Here is a 13,152-nt window from a genome sequence, read left to right as displayed (position 1 = left end):
AAAAAATCCTATAAACTAGTTTGAAAAGGGTGATAGGAATTCTGTAGATCAGGTGAAGGAAACCTTTGGCCCTGCAGATATTGTTGAATTACAACTTCCATAATCTCTTACCATTGCCATGCTTGCTGGAACTGGTGGGAGTTAAACTTCAGCAATACCTGGAAGGCCAAAGGTTCCACACACCTGCTCTGGATCCAGTGATGGAGAACCTGTAGCCCTCAAGATGTTGGATACCCAACTTTCATCAGCCCCAGCCAGCATGGCCAATGGTCGGGTGATGGAAGTTGTAGGCCAACAACATCTAGACGGTCACAGGTTTCCACATCCCTGTCCTAGCCCCACTTCCTGCCACAGAGCTACAGTTCCTTCTGGAGAGTGAGCAGCTGTCAAACTAAGACTGTAGTGTAGCTAACCCCCCCCCAAGTGTGATCTATACTCGTGTCACATGATGGTTTGCAGTTTGAATCCTCTCATTCACAATTAATCGCTATTGGATGATGTGCAATAGATACTGGCTTGTATCCTTAATTCCTATGTTTTTTTACATGAGGAAGTAGTTCAATCTTCGATTGACAGATGGAAGCATGTATATTCCAAACATACCTGAGGGTCAGAGTTCACAGTACTGCCGATCTGATGTATTCTTCCACCTGTTTGACAAGCATAAGTGCTGGCTATATAAGCAAAAAATTGAGAAAACGTCACTGATTTTTATTTTATTTTTATGTACATTTCATAGCATTCATATTCAGCATCATGATGTTCCTCTAGGATACACAAGTTGATCCTCCCCCATTCCAGTTTCCTGTTGGTCTGTGTTAACTTGAGTCAACATGAAAGAATTTGTAAACGTGTGGTTTTCTAATCCATTTTCATACGAGAAGTCTTGGAACTAAGCAAGCTTAAGCATAGCCTGGCCTGGCCATCTGGTTGCCTGATTCCTTTGCTTTTCTTAGCAGGTAACCATAAACCAATCTTATTCACATACCTCGGCCAGTTATGCAGCAGCAAGGCTACTCTGGAACAGTCTCATTAATATTCTATTAGTCTATGGAGATACTAGTGTTCATAATGAGTAAGAATGACACTTGGAATGCCTTCTTTGTAGGCTAGAAGCTTCTGAATCACTTCTCTGGCTAGCTTTCCTTCTTAATGTTATGAGGACAAGTTAACCCTGAGCATATCTTACTTGGGGAGGAAGAGATTCTCAAACTCATGTCATCAAGATGAACATTTTACTTGAGTCTCCTTAATTCAAGATGTGAGAAACCTGTGTTCCTCCAAATGCTATTGGACTACAGCTCCCTTAATCCTTGGCCATTGGCCATGCTGGCTGGGGCTGATGGGAGCTGGAGTCCAGCAATATCTGGAGAGCCACAAGCTCCCCAACCCTGCCTTAACTGAGCAGCCATGATAGCTCACTCTCATAGATACTCCTGAGGCAAGGGGAACAAAGGGCAGGGCAGAAACATAAGCAATTCTAGCATGCTTCAGGTGCCCAAGAGAGGGATTGGGCTGGAGAAATAAAACCATTGGCAGGAGAACTGAGCCTTGAAAACTGGCATAACAAGTAGAGTGCTGGCTAGGAGGGCTTTTGGGTGCATATAGTGCATAGTTTATGCACTCACAAACTAAGAATCTTTAAACTTTTTTTAAAGGGCCAGATCGGCCTCTCAAAATGTCAGAGAAACCTCTGGAGCGAAACCCTATTAAGTGTGAGGGGCTGCTGCCTGGAGGGGAAACGAGCAGCCTTGTCTGCAAAATGAATGCACTGATTTTTCAGGATCCTGGCTTACAATTATGAGTTTAGAAAAATATATATTCATTCTCTTCACTTGGCATTGCTTGAAATACGAAAGAGTTAAGTATTGTTCTATTTTTTTTAATTGCCAGATGATGTGTGGTACATGTACCTTTTCTCTAGATTATTTCAGAGCCAACTCTTGAATGAAGGCTGTTTATCAGTTGGTACAAAGTTGAGGAATGGAAAATAGAGATTTGCTTAAGACATGACTGTGCATTCAAGAACTCACCTGGTATGACTTCTATTATCTATGGATGTAGGGAACATGCTAAATCTAGGGGCAGGATATGGTTTTATTCCTTGGAAATTCTCTATATAGAGAGTGTCTATCCTCTCTGCACTTGACATGACAGGGAATAGTGATCATATTCCCAGATGCATGTAACCTTAAAATATCTATATAATTATGTAATATGAGAAGGATATACATGCTAACTGATGCAGACTTTCTGGTGTGTCTGTTGCATGGTACCTCTGTGTCTCACTGCATGAGTACTAGAACAGGAAAATGTGATAAGAAGTTAGAGTGGATTGAACCCCAGTCCATAGGCCTTTAAGAAGTCCTTCCAAAAATTAACTTTGTTTTATGTTACAAAAGCTGCATTTTTGGTGTAAGCATTTCTGACTGCAAATAAAACTTAAGAGGTTTTAGTAAAACAACAGGAGATGAATATTTGGCTCTCTGAGACTTCTTTTAAAATTCTAACCATGGTCTTGAGCAGTCAGTTGTGATTTTGTTTAATCAATCATATTCCCAGATTCATGAAACCTTAAAATATACATGTATCTCAAACAGATTTCTTTCTCCAGTTCCTCAAGGTAAGATATCGGGTATTGATAAAGAAAGAATGAAGGGCAACAATAAAAACAAACTAACCAAAGGAGAGGTGACTCTTAAATTGGTGTCATGTTAGTAGTAATTTGTTTTTATGAAGAAAGCGCAACATATTTTGAATGTGGGTCTTTCTCAGGGACCAAAGGGTCTTTATGTGTACAGGAAAAACAGCTCCAGCATGTACTTATATATTCAGGTACACTTAACTGACATTACCTTTTTGAGTAATACATTTTTGTTTTACTAGAATAGGGCACATGAAGACCCTTTGGCCTCTGAGTGAGATCTGCAATCTAAACAAATGGGGCATTCTTCAGAAAACAGATTATTGCCTCATTCTTTGGCTTTGCTAATCCATATCAAGGATGGGTTATGGCAGTATTCTGGGAGGCTATTCCATTCTCTACCCAGTGATTTGGGGGTTAGAAGTGTATTGTTGCACACAACCTGACAAATGATATTATGTGTGAACTGTAGCTTTCAATTTTGGAACATTTTTTTTCTTATGGATGAAACTTTGGGCAATGTTTTGGTAGTTTTGCTGGAGCCAGGTAAAATTGCTTTAAGGAGCAGGCTGTGTTAGAGTTTGTATATATGGAGTGTAGGAATAACTAGTCTGTTAAGACTGGTGGTTGCGAGAATAAAGAAATGTAACGTTTATTATTGTTACAAAGAAACAAAGCTATGCATGTTAGATGTAGCCATGTGGCAGCCCTTGGGATCACAGAGAACAAAGAGTGTGCGGAGAGAGAATAACTGGAACAACTATTGCTTCAGGAGAAAAAAAATACATCCCATAATGATCATTGAAAGGCTTATCAAATTTGAAGATGATACATAATTGGAAGAGACAACTAATACCCTGGAAGACAGAAACAAAATTCAAAGTGATCTTGATAGGCTGGAGCACTGGGCTTGAAAACAACAGAATAGAATTTAACAGGGATAAGTCTCTTCTCAGTCAGCCCAGAATGCAGGACATGGAATAATGGGCTCAAATTACAGGAAGCCAGATTTCACCTGAACATCAGGGAAAACGTCCTAAATGTTAGAGCAGTACGACAATGGAACCTATTACCTAGGGAGGTGGTGAGCTCTTCAACATTGGAGGCATTCAAGAGGCAGTTGGATAGCTACCTGTCAGGTGTGCTTTAAGTTGGATTCCTGCACTGAGCAGGGGTTGAGGTCCATGACCTGTACTATTCTGTGATTCTAGTCCCATCCAAAGGAGGAATCAGCAGAGGGAAAAATACTGTACATTGCCTTTCTGTCTATCCCCCCCCCCCGTTCAGATCACTTGTAACATGCATTGGTGCTTTACTCTCAACAGGCTGTCACACAGGGATGGGGAACCTTTGGCCCTACAGATGTTGTTGGACTCCAGCTCCTATGATCCCTGACCATTGCTCCTCCTGGCTAGGGCTGATGAGAGCTGGAGTTCAACAACACCTGCAGGGCCAAGGGTTCCCTGGTCCTGTTCTAGCATGCAGGCCACCAGTTGGCCATCAATGGTCTCTCTCAATCACCAGCCATAATGGAGATCACACACTCATGTTCATAAAAAGTCAGTTTTCATCACTAGATTGCATTCTGAGACGCAAAAGGGAAGTTTCTAGCTAACAATTGCCACTGTAAAGATATCTGAAGTGTTGTTAGCTGTCTTTTATGAGATTATGCCAAGACAAATGGCTTGGAGCATTATTTACTCAAAATAAACAAATGGCATCTGCTTTCCTTTCAACCATATTCATGCCTTCCTGGGAAATGCAATCAGCTACTTTTTTTCTGTTGAACTCACTTGTGACATTAGGATAACTGTTACTTTAAAATTATATGTTTTGTTTACTAAATTTTATTTTTATGTTCTCAGTGCTAAGAGCAATGAAGTGATCTGTTCTCAAAGCCATTTTATTTTTGTTTAGGTTAGTGACAATGATATAAAGCATTCCATAATACCACTATTCCATTGTACAGGTGCCCCTCATGCTGTTTTGTCAGACACTTTGTGCTGTATAATTATATTGTTAATTAATTATTTATTGAAGAGCCCAGGACAGCAAAATACAATGTTACTGCATAACCTCAAAATATAAGATCCGTGTATTTGTGTGTAATAGAGGTGGAGAACCTGTGGCCCTCCAGGTGTTGCTGGATTCCAACTCCCACCATCCCTGACCATTGGTTATGCTGGCTTTGTGCCAGCAGGTGGTCAGGTTGGGCACTGGCTGAGGGCCACTGCTGCTGAGAGGGTCCCTGCTGCTGTGGCTGGGTGGGTGAAGCTCCTGTTCTGCAATTCACACTAGCATCGGGTTGTGGAGGGTGTGTTCACAACCCGATGCTGGCATGGATCACAGAGCAGGAACCACCCTCCCAGACAACATTGCCACCGCTGCCACTGCTGCTGGCTGGCCACACCACTTCCTATATCATACTACCACAGCCGCTACCAGGGTTTAAATTAGCCTGGCTGCACCAGCGGGTTAGTATGCTGTGCACACATGCTTACTATCACCCAAGATGGGGAGGGGGTGTCAACATGCCCCTGCCTCCTTCTTGAGTGATGGCAGGCATGTGCACACAGGGGCCAGGCTTATTTAAGCCCCTGCCAATGGCTGTACCATCATGTCTCCATCACCACCGCTGCATTTGAGGGCCTGCTGCAGTCTGGTGCTGTCCCTGATATTGTCAATCATTGTGTTAGGTTAAATATTTCTGGTCATCCATAACTTTGCATGCAAGAGTTGACTACATTCTATATTAGATTCACCTTTTTATTTAAATTACAATTCATTATAAGTCAAAAGCACAATTGCTGTCTTGTCATATGGCAAGTCGCTTTTTGCAGAAGCTCCCCTTGCTAGGAATCCCAGGGACAGGGCAGAACAGAAATTTCTGCTGAATTCTGCAGCTTCCTCAGTGGCAGCATTATTCTTCTGCAATCATGCCCTCAGGGTAAACTCTGCTAACCCTTCCTTCATAACAGAGCAGGCTTAATGGGCTCATTTTCACTGAGATACAGCAGGTAGTGGGAACTCTGTGAGGAGGTACAGAGCATGCTTATCAAATTTGCAGATGATACAAATTTTGGGGGCATTGCTAATACTGTGGAACACAGAAACAAAATTCAAAGGGACCTTGATAAGCTGGAGCACAGGGCTGAAAACAACAGGGATAAATGTTAAGTTGTACACTTAGGAAAAAGAAACGAAATGCAGTTATAAGATGGGGGATACTTGGCTCAGCAATACGACATGTGAGAAGGATCTCGGAATTGTCGTTGATCACAAGCTGAATATGAGCCAACAGTGCGATGTGGCTGCAAAAAAGGCAAATGCTATTTTAAGCTGCATTAACAGAAGTATAGTTTCCAAATTGCGTGAAGTATTAGTTCCCCTCTATTCAGCACTGGTTAGGCCTCATCTTGACTACTGCATCCAGTTCTGGTCTCTGCACTTCAAGAAAGATGCAGACAAACTGGAACAGGTTCAGAGGGCAACAAGGATGATCAGGGGACTGGAAACAAAGCCCTATGAGGAGAAACTGGAAGAACTGGGCATGTTTAGCCTGAAGAAGAGAAGACTGAGGGGAGATATGATAGCACTTTTCAAGTACATGAAAGGTTGTCACACAGAGGAGAGCCGGGATCTCTTCTCGATCATCCCAGAGTGCAGAACAGGGAATAATGGGCTCCAGTTGCAGGAAGCCAGATTTCGACTGAACATCAGAAAAAACTTCCTAACTGTTAGAGCTGTACAACAATGGAACCAATTACCCTGGCAGGTAGTGGGCTCTCTGACACTGGAGGCATTCAAGAGGCAGCTGGACAGCCATCTGTCAGGAATGCTTTGATTTGGATTCCTACATTGTGCAAGGGGTTGGACTTGATGGCCTTATAGGCCCCTTCCAATTCTACTATTCCATGATTCTATGAACTCATTCAGGGTGAAAATATTTCAGCAAATTCTGTAAAAGGAATAAATATTGCTATGAGAGAGGAAGAACTCATCCAAAGGAAGAGGGTGTTCTCTGTGACCCTAGATCAGGACTTCTCAATCCTTTAGGCCACTTCTATCACATTTAATTACTTTGGGGGGGGGCTTTGAGGAAACGCAGATCAAACACACCTGCCTCAGGAGGATACATTCAGGACTGTGGTCATTGCAGTCACATAGTTTACCTGTGTGGTTAACTTTTTTATAATCAGTGCAAGGAAGTAATTACTGATGTCCGATGTTAGTCATACTCACAGTAGACCAACTGAAATCAAGCAACTTAATTCAATTGATTTCACTAGGTCTATTCTATATGAGTATCACCCAATGTCTTCCTGTGGCCTGCAAGTGCTGCTGACAGGAGGAGGTATATGGATGCAGGAAGAGTGCATAGCTCTCTTGAAGGCAACTGAACTTGGATGTAAGAGTGGTATATGAAGAACTGTCTCATGACCCACAATTGGCCATACCTGTTAACAAGATACAAGAGATAACATTCAACTAGAGTTTTTTTTTTTGCTACAACTTGCATAGATGCAGCAGAACTCTGTATTGTCAACACCTCGGCAGAGTTCTGAGACTACAACTTCTAGCAACCAGTACTCCAACCCTAATGGACTACAGGCAGTACTATAACCACAAATGCCACACCATCCCATAGTCATAAACACTTGCATTTGACCTATGTCGGTTGTGTTACCACCTACTGACTTTTGAGCATTTTCAACACTGTTGCCTTCTGAACTTTCACAGTTAGCTAAGAAAGTGTCAGGACTACTTTCTTGCATCAGGAGGTTGATGGACAATCTCTCAAAGAAGGGACTATTATTTGCATCTACACTGTCATCAATAACAGCTGATTATATTATAAAACTGATAATTGGTCAGTTGCCTGCTGTGGATGGGGTTGTACTCCCTCTGAAAGAGCAGGTCCGTAGTCTGGGGGTGCTCCTAGATCCATCTTTGTTGCTAGAGGCCCAGGTGACCTCCGTGGCTAGGAGTGCCTTTTACCAACTTTGGCTGGTAAGACAGCTGCAGCCATTTCTGGACCAGGAAAGCCTGACCACTGTTGTCCATGCACTGGTAACCTCCAGGATGAATTACTGTAATGCGCTCTATGTGGTGCTACTCTTGTGGTTGGTCCGGAAGCTGCAGCTGGTACAAAATGAGGTTGTGAGACTGCTCACCGGGGCAGGGTATTGTCAGCATGTCACCCCAGTGCTGAAAGAATTGCACTGGCTACCTGTTAGCTACTAGGCTACGTTCAAGGTTCTAGTTTTGGTGTACAATGCCCTATACAGCTTGGAACCAGGATACCTGAAAGACTGTCTTATCCCTTATATACCCAGTCAATCACTCCGCTCAGCAGTTGAGGGCCCCTGCAGATACCATCTTATCAGGAGGTCTGTTCTGCGCAACACATGAAATGGACCTTTAGGCAGTGGCACCTACCCTTTGGAATTCCCTCTCCTTAAATATTAGATGAGCGCCATCTCTGTTATCTTTTTGGCACCTACTGAAGACCTTCCTCTTTCAACAAGCCTTTTAAGTAGAGATCTTATCCCAGTCTGCGTCTGTGTTGGAATTGCTTTTTAATGTGTTTTTAAACCTTTTTTTTAAAAAATAGATGTTTTTAAAGCTTTAAGCAAATGTTTTTAAAGATGTTTTGTTTTAATATGTTTTTAATGGTTGTTTTGTTTTAATATATTTTAAAGTCTGTTTTTATGATGTGTTAAAGTGTTTTAGTGCTTTTGTTTACTGCCCTGGGCTCCTACTGAGAGAAAGGGTGGCATATAAATCAAATACATAAATAAAATTCCAATAGTTCTTAACAAAAATTAAATAAGTACAGGAACACAGTGGCAATATCGGTTGCAGGCAATGCTCCTTGTTGAAAGGACAGGTGATTGTGATAAACCACCCCTAAAAACATCCAGCTGTTGCTGTGAAAACATCTAGCTTTCGCTGTGATAGCCTGCACCTTAGAAGGACATTTTGATTTAGGCCTGGAGAGGCCTCAAGAGAGATTCTATTGCAGGATACCAGGCATGCATGTTCAAACCAGCTGAGTGGCAAGAACATTTGGTAAATACATTGCCTCCTTTCACTATAAATCTCTGTCATATCTCTATTCGCAAATTTAAATGGAAATGGACTGCCTTCAAGTCGATTCTGACTTATAGCAACCCTATGAATAGAGTTTTCATGGTAAGCGGTATTCATAGGGGGTTTACCATTGCCTTCTTCCGAGGCTGAGAGGCAGTGACTGGCCCAGGGTCACCCAGTGAGCTTCATGGCTGTGTGGGGATTTGAACCCTGGTCTCCCAGGTCGTAGTCCAACACTCTAACCACTACACCACACTGGCCCTATTCGCAAATTTAAAGGTAAACAAAATAGCATCAGATTCCTTCTAGGAGCTTTTAGTCGAGATATGATCACCTAAATATCACTCTTTCCTGCCACCCCCCCCCCACTTCTCCCAATTATTAATCAAATAGTTCTCAATAGTCTGGAGCCTCTCGCCAGCAAAGCCCAAAAGATATGTTAATTGTTTTCATGTATCCCACCTGGGTAGCAGAATAAGATTTTTTTATAAGCCATTTCGCAAAGATTTTAGACAAATCTAGATTTTAGTCTTTCTGGCTGGCACTATCTTAAAACTTTAAACACCCATTCACTGTCAAGATTTGCAGTCTTTGTTTTTATGTTAATTTTCAATCCCAGCTCAAGCATAAGAGCATTGCTTTTCACCTCAGCAATTAGGAAACTCTGGATACCCAAGGGACCTCACCTCTCTGCTGAGGATCTTTCCTGGAGACTCCCACTCCCCCTTGTCCTTCTTCTCCCTTCTCTTTATCCCCTTTATGCTGAAGAGGTAGCAGAAGAAGGAAAGGTATTAAACTCTCTCTCAAGCCCACCAGCTGGCCAAACACAACCTCTCTTTTTCCCCTTCCCCTATCTTCCGTTTTCAAGCCCCATCAGGTCTCTTTTTCTTGGGGAGACCTGCTCTTTATTCCCTTAGCCATACCCGAAATGCTTACCATTTCTGTCTCCCAATTCTTGCCTTAAAACCTTTCCCAGATCCTCACAAAATGACTACCCAAACCTCCCTATTCCTCTCCTCTTCTGGTTCTACCTTCACCCCTTCAGCCAACATGCTACCCCTCCTCTTGCCATTACAACATCCACGTTTTCCTAAGTATTCCCAGAAGAATCCTTGCATTGGTTTTAAGCTCTTTTAAACTCAGCCTAGTACCAGCGTGCTGTTTGTTGCTTTTGTTTAATTAGTAAACATGCTATTTCCCTTTTTACACAATAAACTAGTAACCTCTTGGTATAATAAATTTCTTTCTGCTTTATCTTTGTGTCTGTGCCAAACTCTGTGGAGTACATCCAAGTCTAGATCCCTAGAACTGTGTATCTGATTGCATGTGAAAATCACAGGCTTGCATACAAGCTGTATGGTTCATACTATAATCTGGCCAATGAATCTCACAGAAAAAAAGAGAGAGTTGGGTGGAGAATGCAGAACAACCTTTTTGCATCTACGTTTGTATTTTCAATTTTTAAAGTTCTCAGAAGTGTGAAGAGCAATGGGAGTTATCTTCCATCTCCAGTAGCATTGGACTGCGATTAATTTTAGAAGAAAAGAGGTGTAAGGTCTGAAGCCATACATCCCAACTCCAGATGGGTGGATACAGGCTATGGATATCCTAAGGTGATGGGAGGGCATTTTGCACATGCTTACATGTCCAGTTATTGATATGCAGGTTAAGTCCTGCCCACCAATGTGTGGCTTCTACCATAGCTTGATACCAGGCTACGAGAGAAATCTATGGAAACTATACAAAGCTTTGCACAATCCACATTCTCAGTGTATGCTTTCAGTGTCCTACTTTGACAACAGCATAACAGCAGAAGTGGCTAATAATGGCCAAAGATCATTTGCTGAGCAATGACCTAGCTTGCTACTGGAAGAAGCTTAAGACACACTGTGTGTGTTTGTTTTTTGAAGAGAAGTTTTTATTTTCTTAATCCTAATCAGTAAAATGCCTGGGACTTTTTTGTTTGATCTTACAGCATTTAGATGTAACTGTCATGCTAGAATTGGAGTTTGTTCACAGCAGCTGATTTGTATGCAAGTAAGTGGCTTCTAAAGTACCAAGTGATGAACTTGTTTTGCAAACTGAGGTATTCAGTGTAGAGGTGAACAACCCAAGGCAATAAATGCATATGGAGTATGGTGTCTGACATTTGTAGCAACCACCTTTCCAGGAACCCACACACATCTTTAAACAGCTCATACCATTTGCCCAAGTTGTCCAGTTCTTTCAACATTAAAATTATTCCTTGTCAGATAGATCATTTGTTGAGATGTTCTCACCTGTTCCAACTCCAAGGTCACGTTGAAGTATTTTTTCAATACATTCCCTTGCTACAAAATGTCAACACGAAGCTTTTATTTCAGAGGTATTTTACAGCCAGACAGTTTGGGGTTATCTAATTAATTGTTTCCGGCAATATGGAAGGAACAACAGATGCTATAGCATTGCCAGAGAGAGGGGGGGAGGGGGGGGGGAGAGAGAGAGAGAGGTGCCTTCAAGTAGATTATGACTTATGGCAACCTTATGAATCAGTGACCTCCAATTCATCTTCATTGGAGATTCATCTTTATTGGATTTTCATTGGAGGTTAACTTGTTCATTTTGCACAATGTTATGTAGGCAACAGGCCTACTTTCTCAGATGCATGCAGTGGACAAATAAGGCTGTGTATCACATTTCTTCTTGAAGAAAGAAGACATGTTAAAAGGAATATGGAATAATGGGAAATAACTGGATGCGTATCCAATTATTATATAGCATTTAAGATGATCAGAGACCTTTGACGTCCATCATTTTGTTGATCATCACAAAGTCTTGGTTGGATAGGTTGGTAGTCTCTTTCACTATTGTATTAGAACTGATCATACTGAATAGTGCAATAGGCCATCCATTATTCTATTGAAGAACTGCCCCCCCCAACAGAGGAGAGAACAATACAAATAAGCAATGGCTTGTATTTTTAATATATATTTTCTTGTGAACCTAAGCCAGGATCAGAACATGCGGATACTGTGTTAGGAAGAGCTTAGTCCCTATTCTGTTCTCTTCATCAGAACAAAGACATCTCTATTATTTATACTTTAAAAGTTTTTTCTTCCCATTTTTTCTGCTTCCCCTTTCAGAAACATGAGGATGACTTCCTTTGTATTTTTTTACCCATAAAGGATAATTATATAAATATTTTTAATATTTAGTTATTAAACAGATATCCTGCTCTTACACAGAACTCCCAGTGGTCTCCCACATTAATGATCAGCTCCACACTCACTTCTCTTCAGAAAGGCAACAGCATCTGGTATCTGCAGACCATGCTTCAGCTCCCAGTTGTTACAATATTTACAGTCTGTTGAATGTTTACATATGATGTTGGAGTGATGCTTATTTAACTGCATCCATTCATCCACAGAATCTGCCTTCAGTTAAGTGTCACCTATAGCCAGCCTTTCAATTAGAGGTGTGATATTTGCCTCAAACTATCAGTCTTGTACGGGGGGGGGGGCGGTACCTACTGAGCAGCAGTTGAGTGCCTCTGTCAACATTGCCACCTTCAAATTTAACTTCAGCCTTAGGATTTTGAGGAAGGCTGGAAACTGAGTGTACGAGTCTTGCTGTTGCCTGACTGAGGATGGGAAGAAGAGACAAGGAAACTGCAGTGACTCTGGGGTGGGATGCAGTCTGTTCAGGTGGGGAAAAGGAAAAGGGTGTGGTTTACAGAGCTGCCTTCAAGATTGTGGTCTATTTTATGTACATTTAGGAACTTGTTAGTAGGGACCTAATGCATTCCTAATGAAGCCATTCCACTGCCACCCGTAGATATGTTAGACAGCAGCAAACTCTGCCCCAAGTGGGTCCAGTCATTTACTCTGTGCTTTTTGTGTGGAGGGATCAACACCAATACTGTGACTTTGTATACTAGGAGGTTAAAAGGTGGGTGCAATTGATTTGGAAGGAGGTAAGGATTAATAATGCGTTTTAGTTAAACAATTGCTAAACAGAGAAAGATTAGGGTGGAACTTACTCATGTCCCTGTAATTCATTGTGAATGATAGTCTGGAGGTGATCTAATCATCTTAACCTGAAAGGAGAACTACAGGATGTGGATTAAAAATCCACTGATATTTCTGTAGTAATGGATGTCTGTCTGAAGTGCAGTTCTACATTTACTCTGTTTAGGGCAGTGAAAAGAGGGCAAAAATAAAAGCCCCTACCTCCATCCCCCACCTATAAGCAAAGCAGGCAGGAAGGGTAGGTGGATGGATGACTATAGAAAATTACAGAATGCTTTTACAAGTTTCCTCCCTAGAATGGAGTTTATTCAGCCAGCACAGCAATGTGGATTGAGACAGCTGAGAGCTCCTGGAAAGGAGCCCTGAACCGTTCCCACATACTTGTGTATCTTGATATACAAATAAACA

The sequence above is a fragment of the Rhineura floridana genome, chromosome 7, assembly GCF_030035675.1.
Source record: "Rhineura floridana isolate rRhiFlo1 chromosome 7, rRhiFlo1.hap2, whole genome shotgun sequence".
Taxonomy (NCBI): domain Eukaryota; kingdom Metazoa; phylum Chordata; class Lepidosauria; order Squamata; family Rhineuridae; genus Rhineura; species Rhineura floridana.
The sequence above is the reverse complement of the archived record's forward strand: the minus strand, read 5'-3'. Positions refer to the sequence as shown.